Source organism: Coptis chinensis, chromosome 2, assembly GCF_015680905.1.
Source record: "Coptis chinensis isolate HL-2020 chromosome 2, ASM1568090v1, whole genome shotgun sequence".
NCBI lineage: Eukaryota > Viridiplantae > Streptophyta > Magnoliopsida > Ranunculales > Ranunculaceae > Coptis > Coptis chinensis.
The window spans coordinates 105,009,284-105,023,358 of record NC_141457.1 but is presented as its reverse complement, the minus strand read 5'-3'; the positions used below and the strand labels follow the sequence as shown (position 1 = coordinate 105,023,358).

At 34.7% G+C, this 14,075-nt stretch overlaps 1 non-coding gene across 1 annotated transcript; it reads left to right on the top strand.

The window, feature by feature from the left end:
* Positions 1–11,958: 11,958 nt before the first annotated feature.
* Positions 11,959–12,077, top strand: LOC147520021 (5S ribosomal RNA). Its single transcript, XR_015214695.1, has one exon. It is a non-coding gene; the product is annotated as a 5S ribosomal RNA (ribosomal RNA).
* The last annotated feature ends 1,998 nt before the right edge of the window (positions 12,078–14,075 follow it).

Genomic DNA, 14,075 nt, shown 5'->3' with positions numbered 1-14,075 from the left:
TTCGTCGATATTGTCCCCATAGAAAAAATGGAATCAATCAATAAAAATAAACAAAAATAAAAAACTTGAATTTGAATCCAAAACCAATTTGGGGTGTTACCATTGGTAAATGATTTTTTCTTCTTAGAGTTACAAAAAATATAATCCTAATGTATTTAAGCCTTGAATATGTGAATTGATATTGAACTCATAAGTTTGTATTTTCCCAAACATTTAAACAAAATACAACCACCTGGCCAACGGGATTGGGACCACCGCCCCATCTTGGGACTTCCAAGGAGGTCACCCATCCCCGGAAAACTACCGGATGATGGGTCAACGGTTTTTTTACTGGAAAGGGTTATGGTGTGTTTTTCTTCTTAGAGTTGAAAATATAATCCTAATGAGTTCTCACCAACCCCATAGCCAATTGTGCTTTAAAATGTCTCGACGTTAGGATTTGGTAGATCAATTACTCATAGCCAAGATCTTTGGACATCCGCTTAAGCGAAATGAGATCACACCATGGCACAACCTTCACCCATACTCGGGCTAGACACCTTTCCATCATACCCCCTCCTCGGGCCTCGCCCAAGGGCATCACAACAACCAATACCAACACCAATACATATCAACACCCATATTACCCACCACACCACCACCAATATATATCAACTCTCATATTACCTACACTATTACCAATTTCAACACCTATATTGCCTACACCACCACCATTACCAATACATATGTCACTTACATCACCGCTCAAAATTTCCAACACAAAACTTCAACCCACTCACCCAATTCCTCCACCCACCAAAGATATTGTTGCCGTCATTGTTGAAGCTAAGGAAGATGTCCATAATTGCTTTATTGAAAATCAAAACTTTGTTGAGAAGAAACCTTTTGAAGTGGATATTGATAGACAGGGAGATTCACCTCTAGAAAACAATTTGAAGATGAGTTCTTTTAAAGAATAGGAGGTTGAAGTTGTACCGAAACATCTTGAATTTTGAAGACCCATTTGCTGAATATTGCAACAAGTTGGTTGTTACTAGTGGTGATATCAAGAACTTGCTTGGAAGTTCAAATTTTCAAATTCAAAATTTCAGAATTCTACTTCCACGTGTTCCTGAACTTTTTGGAAGATCGTCTCAGAAGGAAAAGAAAAGAAATCGCAAGAAGAGATGGAAAACTCCAGGAGATCGACATAAGTCTTAAGGATTTTGGAAATTAAGCTCTCATGATTCCCATGCATAACTCAAGGGTGAGTTCTTTCAAAGAAAAATATCAAGGGAACCTAATTTCTAAACATATGGGTTGTTTTCTCCAATTTTCAACTCAAGGACAAGTTATTTCAAAGAAGAGAAGAATGATGTAGGATAGGATACCTATCTTTAGTTGGTCCTAGAAGAGTTTTAATTAGTAGTTAAGTTATTTCTTAATTTGTGTCGAATTAGAAATAGTATTAGTTTCTATTTTGTACTGCTTATAGTCCAAGAAACCATATCTATAAATATGGCTTCTATAGTATTTTGTGAACGAATCCATTATGATTATTATGAATTGAATTACAATCATGAATTCTCTAAATTGACTTATATCTTTGTTTATTATCTATCTTTCTACTCTAAATATTCATCTTCTTCTTACTTATTGTTCTAATTATTCTATATTTCTTATCTTTCTTCTTCACTTCTCTACTAATCAAGATTTTCAAATCTCTTTATTCCAAATCACTATTTGTTCTACATTAATTGGTATAAGATTCTGACAGTGTTCTAGGGTTGATATTCAGTTCAAAGTTGAAGAATGTTCTCAGGACGTAAATATTGGTTTTCTTTTATTCAAAGTATCTTTGGATTTGAGATTTTTATTGAAGGATTTGTGTCTCACCACCCATAGTGTTGACACAATCTTTCCCCATTGAAAATAACCACCACAAGAAGTCAAATGTAGGAATTTTCAATCAATTCCAACGCACTAACCATAGTGCAACCTCTACATCTTCAGGTTTTATTTTCTACCATCCACGTTTTTCATCTTTTACCCCCATCTCCCTACCACCACCGATCCTTGCCTACCATTGTTTTCATCAAACCACCACCACCACCCAAACAAACCCAAAAAAAAATGTATGAAAGTTTCTCATTTAAATCCACAACAACTTCATGCTTGAATTTGTGCTATCGAAACAAAAATATGTGAGATATAAGACGATCTTCGAGATATTGATTTTGAGTATTATAAATCTCCTCACCATGATTATTACGATCATTTATGGCATGAAAAAAACTATCTTGATTGTTCTTACAAACTGCTCATAAAAAATATTCTTAAGCACTTCAAGATTATGAATTTCGTTATCAAGAAAGTATAAGATAACAACAATTTTATGCACAATGAGTCGCTGGAGAACATATGTATGCAAATCAAATTGCTGGAGAGAATTATCGTCGATTGCAACAAGAAAGAGAAGAGAATTATTGTCGTTTGCAACAAGAAAAAAGAAGATAATCATCGTAGATTGCAACAAGAAAAAAAAAATGAGACGACAAGAGGAACAAAGATGATGGCTTTCTGACATGAGTAAAAGAGTGATTTCTGAAAGTCGAACTTCTATTACTAAGAAGTCATCTCCATCTCCACTACTATGTGAAAAATGTAATTTCTACCACCACTCTTAAAGATTGTATTGTGTTTTCTACTCCGCAGAAAGATGGAACTCAAGTGCTTACAATTGTTCTAATATCCTATCAAATTGTGGAGAAAGAACAAGAAGTAGATATTTGTTTTGAGGAGGAGAAATTTTTTCAAGAGAAGGTTAATGTTGCTAAAGTTTTAGGAGATGATGTTGATTTGCATGAGATAATGTCACTTGTTGCTAAAGAAGTTGTCAATGTTTCTAATCTTGAGCAAGAACTCGAGGACGAATTAATTGTTAGAGAGGAGGAGAATATGGTATATCACAGTTTTCCAAAGAAATTTATTTGTGAATACCCATACTTGAAATTTTGTGAAAAATTGATTGATGTTCGTGTTTGCCTCAAAAAATTTGTGTTGGGATTGTCCAAAAGAAAATATGGAAAATCATGCTATTGTGTTTACTTTGCCTTGCTCCAATCGAAGAATTGTCATTCCTATGCATAACTCGATTGCGAGTATTTTAAAGAATGGGAGAATGATGTAGAACATAAAGCCTATGGTTATTGTCTAATTGTTTTTAGTAAATCAAAGTTTATTAAAAACAAGTAATTTTCGTTTTTATTTTTTAAGCCTAATTTAGAAATGTCTAAAGTCTAGTTTATGAGTTATAGTAGTCTTAGAAGGTTACTATTATGATATAGATAGATTGGGAAAATGTTTCTTAACGTTTTAATAGGTTTCTAAGATGATTTGATGGATTTCTCTATATAAAGAGTTTTATGGACGAAAATTATAATCAACTCTTAAATATTATCAATAAAATTATATTTCAATTTATCTCTTTAATGTTCTAATGAATTTTTAATATCGCTTCTGCTATGTCAATACTGCTGTTACGTGATAGTGTCCTTAGCCAAAGGCAAGAGCAATCATCCCCAAAAAAATATAGCATTGTACACAAGAAACATGGCACTGCAATTTAAAGATGATTGTATAGTCAATTTGCAAGCTAGGCAAAGTAGATTGTACAGGCAACAACACAAAGTAGATTGTGTAATTAGGTTTTATTTCTTATCATTTTACATAAAATTATACAACTTTAGGTTTGGACCTCTTGTAATGTCACAATGAACTTTTATATCAACAAACACTTTGTAGTGAAGTGGTATTTATAATTTTAAGTTTTGACAAAAAAAAAATCATTGCATGTGTATTCAATCTGCAGAGGTTTTAGTAAAAACGCACACACAATGCCATGTTTTAAAGTTGGATAATATGGGAACACAATTTTCTACGAAGGTTTTTACCACTTCCACGGATTTTCAGTGCATTGGACAAAACTACTCCTAAATATTATTTGATATGAAAATATAGAAAGAGTGGAAGTTAGGAGTATTTATGTCCAATGTACTGAAAATCCGTGGAAGTGGTAAAAACGTATGTGGAAAATTCAGTTTCCTATCAACAATACACCGTGTTCATTATTCCGCCCAATATTTTGGTTTTTCAAAAAACCGGAAAAAACAGTAGAGTCGAAATATTGATAATTATGAAATTAATTGAAATTTCAAATATAACATGGGTTGAAAGGTTGAAATATTATAAATTTCGGTTTTTAGATTTGTCGGAATTATGAAATCCCAAAAACTATGACAATACCTCCGCTTTCCTAAAGACATTCCATGCATAGTACAAAATATCAGAATATGACAAAATATCGATCCCAGATTTATGGATAGTATTGTGGATATATCCCCCCTCTTTGAGGATATTTGACATTGTTTCATATGCAAATATCGTAGATATATCCAAAATATCAACAAATATCATGAATATTATGGATATTTCTTGATATATCATGATATATAATTTATATTTATTTGAAATATAATAGTAAATATTAAATAAAATTGTTACATACATAAAATATCGCCAAATATCTATAAATATCACAATATATCATAAAACATCGATAATATCATCGAATATATGGATTTGCTTGATATATCATGAAATATCTCTAAACATATAATAGTAAATATTTATTTATCATAAAATTTATCTATAAAATCTCAATATATATCACGATATATCACGATATTTTGTACTATAATTCCATGTGGGCCTGAATTTAAAGTTACAGATGTCCACGCAATAAGTCCAAAATACATTAGGTCACATGTCTTTGTAACAAAATCTCTGTTCTCAAATGTATTGGACAATCCATAGTTCGTGATTCCCAATGGGATCTTATAATTTTGCCGAATATTTCGGCTTTCGAAGAAATCCAAGTAACAGTGTTAATATTAATATTAGGGACGAAAAATGTAATTCCTGAATTTTGGTCAGAATATATTAAAATTCCGTTTTCTGAATCTGTCATAATATATTGAGCAACTCTGAAATTTGTACATCTAGCCTCTCAAATAAAATAAAAGACCTGCCATTTCAGTTTCGATTAAACTGGTTATAAATTTGTACATTTGGTAAGGTTAACTGGTATTAGGCTAACAGCCTCTAAAATTCCAAATTTTCACCGCCATTTTTATATTTGGTAAAGTTAACTGGTATGCAGCGACAGCCTCTAAATGTCCAAACGTAAACCATTATAAATATCAAGGCCAGCCAGTCCCAGCTCAGAAACTAAAAACAACTGCCAGTATGTCAACAAAGATCTGGAAGTATACCCCTAGACAAATTTTGACACACCTTCTAGAAACAAACAAAAAACGCGGACTGCCGCAGATAGAATAAACCAATTGCTGACTCAGATCAAAACCACACACTACCATCCAATCCAATGGATAAGCATGTCAATCAAAAACTCCTTTAACCCGGAACATTCCAATCTTAACCCCGGTTAACTTTTTCCTCTCTCTCCTCATTCTATATAAAACCTTTTTATAAACAACACTACTCTCCACTTTCCAACTGCCTTCCTCGCTTTTATCTCACCACTCATACCTGTGAAACAAACATGTCTTCTTTCTCTTCCTCTTCTTCTTCACATTTTCTCGGCCCCAAAATCTCCGTCCTTAATCACAAATCATCTTCTTCTACTGCTCCAGATTCAATTAGATTTAAGCCCCATCGTATTTCAGCTGTTGCCACATCAACAGAAAGACCCACATCACGATATCTTACTTTCAATCTGAATTCTTCCCCATCTTCTTTATACGAAGTGCTTGGGCTTTCAATGGGAGCATCGTGTCAAGAAATTAAAACGGCGTATCGAAAATTAGCTCGGGTTTGTCATCCAGATGTTGCTTCAATGGATCAAAAAGACACGTCAGCCGATGAGTTTATCAAGATCCACGCCGCTTATTCTACGCTATCAGATCCACAGAAAAGAGCTGATTATGATCGCAAGTTATTTAATCGGAGGTCACCTTTCAGTTATGCCACGTCATCACCTATTAAGACTTCGGGCTATACTAATCGGCGTAGTAATTGGGAGACTGATCAGTGCTGGTAGGCGAGAAATTAGGGAATGTTTAGTTAACACTAATTAGACTTAGACGAAGCCCTTCTTATTCAATGGCATTATTAACGGAGGAGTAACAAAAAAGATATTTCGATGGAATTTTGGGACTCGACTTGTACAGAGCTCGCTAAGTGCAATCTGAACCGTCCAATCAGATCTTGTCATTGACTGAGCATAGGTGCACTATGAACACTGCCAGCTCAAATCCATAGATGACTTTGGTGTTTATTTAGAAAACCGCTGTCACGCTGTAAATATTTTGCTATTTTTTTGGAACTTTGAGAAATAAATATGTTCCTTTTTGCCCCACTCATTTTCTGTTGAGCATTATTTTCCCTGGCTAAAAAGTTCCTGTTCCTGTTCCTGTCGACAAGCCTTTTCTTAGTCACAACTCACAAGGCCAAACAGATACCCAGTATGGTCTGAGATTTTCGACCTAAGGATTTTTTATACAAATCACCAATATATCAAATGACTCTAATTGACGAGGCATTCTATTTTGAGATGATTAGGAGTTAAAAGATACTATAAGTTGCAAGTATAAAAACATTTTATGAGACAAAGGCACTAATTGGAATAAGGGAGATCCCTCTTCTTAATTGAAGACGCGGAATTACCAGATCATGTCTAGTTCAGCATTCTATTTTCAAGATCGTGTCTAGTTCAACATTCTATTCTGAGATGATTAAGAGATAAAAGATACTTTAAGAGTTGCAAGTATAAAAACATTTTATGAGACAAAATTCATTATACATTTCCAAATACTGCCGCAAGTATATTGGTCCCTATACTCAAACAACTTGAGAAACGTTTCATTTTATTTACTCAGATCGGGTCTTAACTGCCTTAACAGTGGATTAAATCCTAGTATTTGTCTCTTAATTCAGCACAATCATCGCTCGATCTTGCACTAGAAAAGTATGACTCAAGACTAGTTGCTGGCTTGGGGCACATGAAAATTGCACATCCCATCTTGACTCTTGAGGGCATGTGCAACCTTAATTCGTGTGCACCGACACCATATGTTCCACTTCACTTCAAGCAACAACCGGTACGCCGCCTGATTTATTCAGGATTTACTCTGACTACGACGATGCACACCATTAGCACTGTCAATCACCGATACCTGTTTTAGGCCCCATAGATAATTCATTTGACGTTATTGTTTTCATTTTCTTAAATGGTGTCATATACCACATCCAGTATCCGAGTCAGATTGTTATCTTAGCTTGTTAAGGTCTTCATGTTCAATATAATAATCTGTCTAAGGAAAAATGTGGAGGGGAACTGGGGAAGAGTACAAAAGTTGGACGGCAGACAATTTTGTTTTGTGCCCTCTGCTTCTCATAGTGACTGTGTTCTAATTATATATTTATATTCGATTGTTTCTCCAATTGAAATTGAGTGTAGTGTGTATTTCCACTATTTCGTTATTTAAATTTTTTTTGAAAAAGACGCAAATAGATCAAATTTGACTGTTATATTTGTTAATTAAAAATAGACTCTTCAAAAAAAAAACTGTAGAACATTGTTGATGTCGATGTTGACGTTAAATCTAGAAGGTTTGCTTACTCGACTAACTTGATTTGCCACATATACCTTCGGTGTCTAGAGCAAGGCCCAAAATATCAAATTCGGTTAATATTTCGGTGTATTATATCGATATATATCGGATATATATATTTTTTGTGACCAGTCTAAATTATCTAAAATATCAGAAATATAGGTAAAAAAAATATTGTAAAATATTAAAAATATCGGATATTTATATTAAAAAATGGTCAAAAAGTCAAACAATATATATCACATATATCGGTTATATCGGCGATATAAAGTTTTATATTGGAAATTCCGATATATATCAGGAAAAAATAATTTAATATTCGGTGGATATATATCGGATATATCAATGTCGATGTACCAAAAAACAATATATATCGGCGATATATCGGATATTTCGGCGATATTTTGGGCCTCATCTAGGCGTGTAGCATGCTTCCATTCAAATCGTCATATCGATGATTAAGTGATTAACCAACGTTAAGTTTGTCTAAAAGTCAACTATCGTGAACTTTTCATAGGAGTTGGTCTGATCTAGGGGTGGGAATTTGGCCCTAACGACCCTAACCCGGCCTTGACCGACCCGACCTTAAGCCCTATAAAGCCCTCACAACTAAAGCCCTAACAGAGATTAGGACAGGGATGACCCGGCCCTAATGCCTACTAGGGCAGGGCTAGGGCTAAGGTTCTAAAACATAGGTCTGATCCTAATTCAGCCCTTATTAGCCCGTCCCTAACCAAGCCCTAGTTATAGTTTCACACTTTCATTATAAATACACATATCATAATTGTCTAATTCTTTATTAAATATTTTCAATTAAAATAACATTGTCATTTGTAATTTATTACTTACACCCTAAAAATACTTCCAATAACTTGTCTTATATAATAAAAATTTGTCAACTTAGCAACCATGAAGAACAATGAACACTAGCCTAATAAAAATTAAGACTTTATTTCTTTGATCATCAAATCAAAGTCTATAACTTATTATTCTCAATTTTTTTTTCCACTTACTTCTTATAAATTATATTTTTATTCACATCCAAGCCAAGTCTAGAACTAAAGGTTTCATTCCACACCATTAAAGCAAAATACAGAGTTGACATTTGTAACACATAAACCAAAAAACAACCTTTGTCAGAAAAATGGCATTTGTAATCTCAAACCTTTCTCCATCACTTGTTCAAAAGCCAATCTTTACATTTCCACATACAAAGCTTGAATCACTTTTAAATTGGAAGAAAGATAATATTATATTTGTTTGAATTTATTATGAAACAATTTATAATATTGAAAACAATTTAACAATTTCCCTCGCCCTTAACCAAAGCTATTATGTTTTTTCTTTATATCTATTACTTCTTCCTTTAAAATGATAATATAATTATTTGTCTATGTACTTTTCAATGTTAAATATAATTTTAGTGAGGTTTGAGTACAAGGAAGAACAAATTCCGAACTCTCGATGTACTTTAGTTCATTAGATTGTAGATGTGCATTTTAAATTGTTGGACTTATCTAGGATTATTACTAGATTGGTGGGACTTTGAGTTTGTAGATCTTTGTATATTTTTGTAATATAAATGAGTTTTAAAACTGATGTAGTAAAAAGAAGAAAATATATAAGCCCGGCCCTAACCCTACTCTAAGCCCTATTTAAAGCCCGACCCTAAAGCTTTTAAATAGGGCTTAAGGTAGGGTTAGGGCTTGAGATTTAGACTTGTGACACGGCCCGGCCCATTGCCCACCCTTAAACTGATCATCTTCTTGCAAAATGTCTCGAAGCACATATATTTTGTATTTGTACTATTTAAAAATAATAATAATTAAACTTCACCAGAAAATTTAAAAAAAAAAAAAAAAAGACTAGAATTAAGAGAATAGATATTTGAGTAAATAGGAGTTGGTCTGGAAGTAAAATACATATAACAAAGAAGGGTGGTGCTGGACATCCAACACCCCCTCCTAACCTTTGGATATAGCTTATGAGGTGTGAGTTGTTTAATAGTGTGGAACAAGAGTGTTGCATCATTCTTAAAGTCAACAAATGCGGCTATTATTTTTTTGGACTTTTAGTGAATTTCGGTTGGGTTTTTTTGTTGGGCTTTTAATGGGCTTCGATTGGAGTTTTTTTAATCGGACTTCAATTGGAGTTTTTTTAGTATGGAGGAAAATCGCAAGATCGGGGCACTGAATAATTGACGTAGCGTATTTTGTTGACGGAGGCGGATCTTGGCCGGGGGGTTGGATATCTATACCGCATACTGTGACGAGGGCTTTGGATGTGCCTCGAGGCATAGTTGTTTTGAATTCTCAAAATTCGGTAATTCTAAAACTGAAATCCATGAAAATTTTGACCCCTATTTTGTTGGAATTTCAAATTCATTCGAGTTTTTTCGATTATTTCGACACTATATTTGAAATTTTGATTTTTTGAAAAACTGAAATTCCGAGCGAAATTCCGGAGTTTCGTTCGGAATCACGAACTATGGCCTCAGGGCGCCGAAGGCGCACGTATCTGTGCCGTACGCCACAAGCAAATACTAGTAGAAGCACAATTCAATTCGTTTTCTAAACATAAAATTTGCCTCAAAACTATACAGTTGCTTATAAACTCCCTAATCTTCAGTTTAAAGACATATTTATCCTTACATTGTTCATTTCGGACATATAAATCCTGACATAAAAAGTAGTATCGAATTATCAATATGGGTTACGCAATTTTTCGATACATATTGCTTATATTTTTCGATAAATTTAGCTAGCCCTCCTGTTAGTGACTAAAGTTTAGGCAAGGACATACCTGAAGAAACACTTCAGCACTAAAGGACATACATAAAAAACATAAACTTCTTTTTTTTTTTGCTATCAACCAAAAACATAAACTAAAAATGACATAGCTCAGCAAAAGTTACTTAATTGGCGCTTAAAAGAAATCAAGAATGCAAACGACAAACCCAATCAAATATGCCAAGAGCCAAAAGGCAATTTCACAATTAGTAACGGTGAATTTTATATGTGGGCACATTTTCTATGGGACGATTAGGAAATTGACACTTGTCAAAACTAATTTGTAAATTCTTAACTATGGTTAGTAAGATTAACAAGATTAACTAAAATCTAGGAAAAAAGAAAGAAAGAGAATTGCCGATTTCCTCAATTGAGTGGGCGTTCTCCTTCCTTGCCCTCCTTTTTCTTCTTCTACACTTTCTTCCTCAAAAAACAAAATAATAGTAAACAAAATTGTATCATTGATCTAACGTTATGTCCCGTTAAAATCGGAACGGTCAATCAATACCAGGGCCAAAAATATCGGTCGAAAAATCGATTTTTCATTGATATTTATCGTTTTTTCAACTTACCGACTTTGAAATATTCAAAATATCGGCCGAAAATTAAATTAATTTTAAACCAATATAAAAATATATATTGGCGATATATTCTGACATATTCGATATATATCATTTGACTTAGTTGAACAGTTTGACTTTTGACTGATTTTGTTGACTGTTGACCGATATATCCCGATATATATTGTTACATATCGGTGATATTTCTGATATATCCTAATTTTTCACTTTTTTTAATATTATCACCAAAATAGGCAAAAATGATATATCAATCCGATTTTTCGATTTTTCCAATATATATCGGTTTTAGGAGGGTCCAAAATATCTTCAAATCCCGAAACTTTCAGCCTTGATCAATACTAACATCATATCAAACTTCATAATTTTAAAGGTTCATATTTAGTTAAATGATTATAATATTATATATTTTTTTCCATTCCCATGAGCATTTGTTTTTGGATTATGGGAGATAACAACTGTAATGATTTCAAGTTATAGCATAGAGCCATAGACTAATACTAGTGGTGAGATGTTAATGAAATTCTTGTCTAAGTCAAGTGTATGTAAACTTCTTAAAGCTATACATGTTCTAACGTGGATTCACTATATTGTATTCAGTGTTCGTGATTCCGAACGAAATTTTGGAATTTCGCCTAATATTTTGGTTTTTCAAAAAAAATCAGAATTTCGAATATAAAGTCGAAATATTAAATATTCCGAAATCATTTGGAATTCCGAATACCAGCACTAATGCACCGGATCCCATACTTGCCTGCCCTCCATTTTGCAGGTGCCGACTAGCAAAGTCGGTAAAACCTTTGGGTGATGATACCAAAGGTCTGGGGCTCGAATCTCGCCAGCATCAAAGAGTTACTGATCTCATTTAAAATAGGCTTACCAAACAAAAAAAAAATGTTTCGCGTTCCCATATCGTTTGGGTGCGACCATACCAGCATTAATGCACCGGATCCCATCAGAACTCCGGAGTTAAGCGTGCTTGGGCGAGAGTAGTACTAGGATGGGGGACCTCCTGGGAAGTCCTCGTGTTGCACCCCTATTTTGTTGTAGGAGCTTGTTAGTTGTTAATGGGGACTTCTTAGGGGGGATTTTAAACCTTAGGGGTAGTTAGGTCTTTTTACAAAATAAACACAAAAAACATGAAAAAAACACAATGTTTAGGTTTTTCAAATGCAATAAACCCTAGCACACCAGCTAGAGTTAGGGATGAGGAAGATGACTCTTTTAGTATTTCACCATCGAGTGAGGAGAGTGATATGGATTTAGTAAACTTTGCTTTCATCAAGAAGTACGGAGTGGGTTCGTTAGAAAGATTCAGGAAAAGAATAGACTTTGCAAATTTGGGTTTGCTAGAGGGACATAACTTCGAACAGGAAAACATGTATTAAAGGACCTTGCCCTTGATATATTTTATTTCTTGAGCATCTTGATGGGAAGGGAAAGGAAACTCACGACTTGGTAGTGGGACGCGTCTCGAAAGCACTCAAGAAATTTGAATAAACTACAAGAAGATGTCTGATATTTATGGTAAGGAAACAAGAACTTCGAGGAGTTGAAGGTATCACCAATGATGACAACACCGATATTATAGGATCCGAAGCGAAAGGGAAAAGAGAGGACCGATAACCATGATATTTGAAGTGATTGGAAAGAGTACGGTGGTGAACGAGTGGAAATCCGATTAATGTTAATGTTAAGGGAACATCAAGAGTCAAAAGCTCTTGGGAGGTAATTGGGAAAAAGGGTCTTTGGAAAAGATGAATCGAAGTTACATTCCACCGACCGTTGTCAATGGAAAGCACATTATCCATTGCAGAGCTCACAGATTCAACCGAAGTTCAATAAAAGATTCGAGAATTTGGTGGTTGGGTCGTTTGTGGGAAAGTTTATGAATTACAACTATGTTAAGGAGATAGTAGGGAGAACATGGAGGACAAAAAAGTTTATTATGAAGCCTTTATGCAGATACAATGTTCACTTTTCAGTTTGAGAAGGAAGAAGAACATAAAGGTAGCGTTGGATATTGGATTTCGTCGCGTTGTTAGGCCTTGGAGACTTTTGTTGAGGCGAAATGCGAGAGTTGAAAAACGATACCTATTTGGGTAGTGGTAAAAGGATTACCTATGGAAATGTGGAATAAGAATGGCTTTAGCCAAGTGGGGAGATGCGATTGGGATACCGATGTTCCTGATCGCCCTAACGGAGAATATGGCAAGAACCGTATGCAAGAGTGTGTATAGAGATAGATACCTCATGTCCGTATCCGGAGGGAATCAAATGAAGTATGGATCAACGAAGAGCGCACAAGATAGAGTTCGAAAGTACAATTGGAGACCACCGTCTTTGTAGTGGTTGCAAGGTGTTTGGTCATCGATATTACCTTGAAAGGCAGCCAAGTACGAAGCAAAAAGCACGAAAGTATGGCTGAAAAAGGGAGACAAAGGAATTACGAAGGAATACAATCCAAAACTTCGGACATAGAGGTGCGAGAAGGAGAGTGGCGAGAGAGGATCTGGCGAAGGGAAAAGGGGCTGAAATAGTAATGGAAAAATACGGATGGTATTAAGGGGAACAATTGGCGGTGTTAGAAGCAGAGAAATACAGGAAGTACATCGGTCCGGTGAGGAACCTGAGTGGCAATCGCCAAAGAAGAAACATAGCTATAAAGGCGAGAAGCATCAATGGGGAAAGGTAGTAGAGTCGCGATAATTGGTACAAGTCACGGCCAAAAGTGAAAGGAATGCATTTGGAAATGGAAAAAATAGTAATGAACGAAATTGAATGAAAGGATGGTGTCGCCACAAGGAGATAATCGTTTTAAACATCTTGGCCGAAGTTCGGGCGGGAAGAGGGATGGATGAAGGTTTGAATGAACCATGGTGATGTTACACGATCGGATGGAGCAAAGATATGGGAAATCACATAAAGCGCGGAGGGCGTAAAGGCAAAGACAAAGAAGGGGAGAAGCTAAGCCTCTTAGCACAAACTCAAAATCTTAATGATTAATTACGCCTGTTGGAATGTGAGGGGTTTCA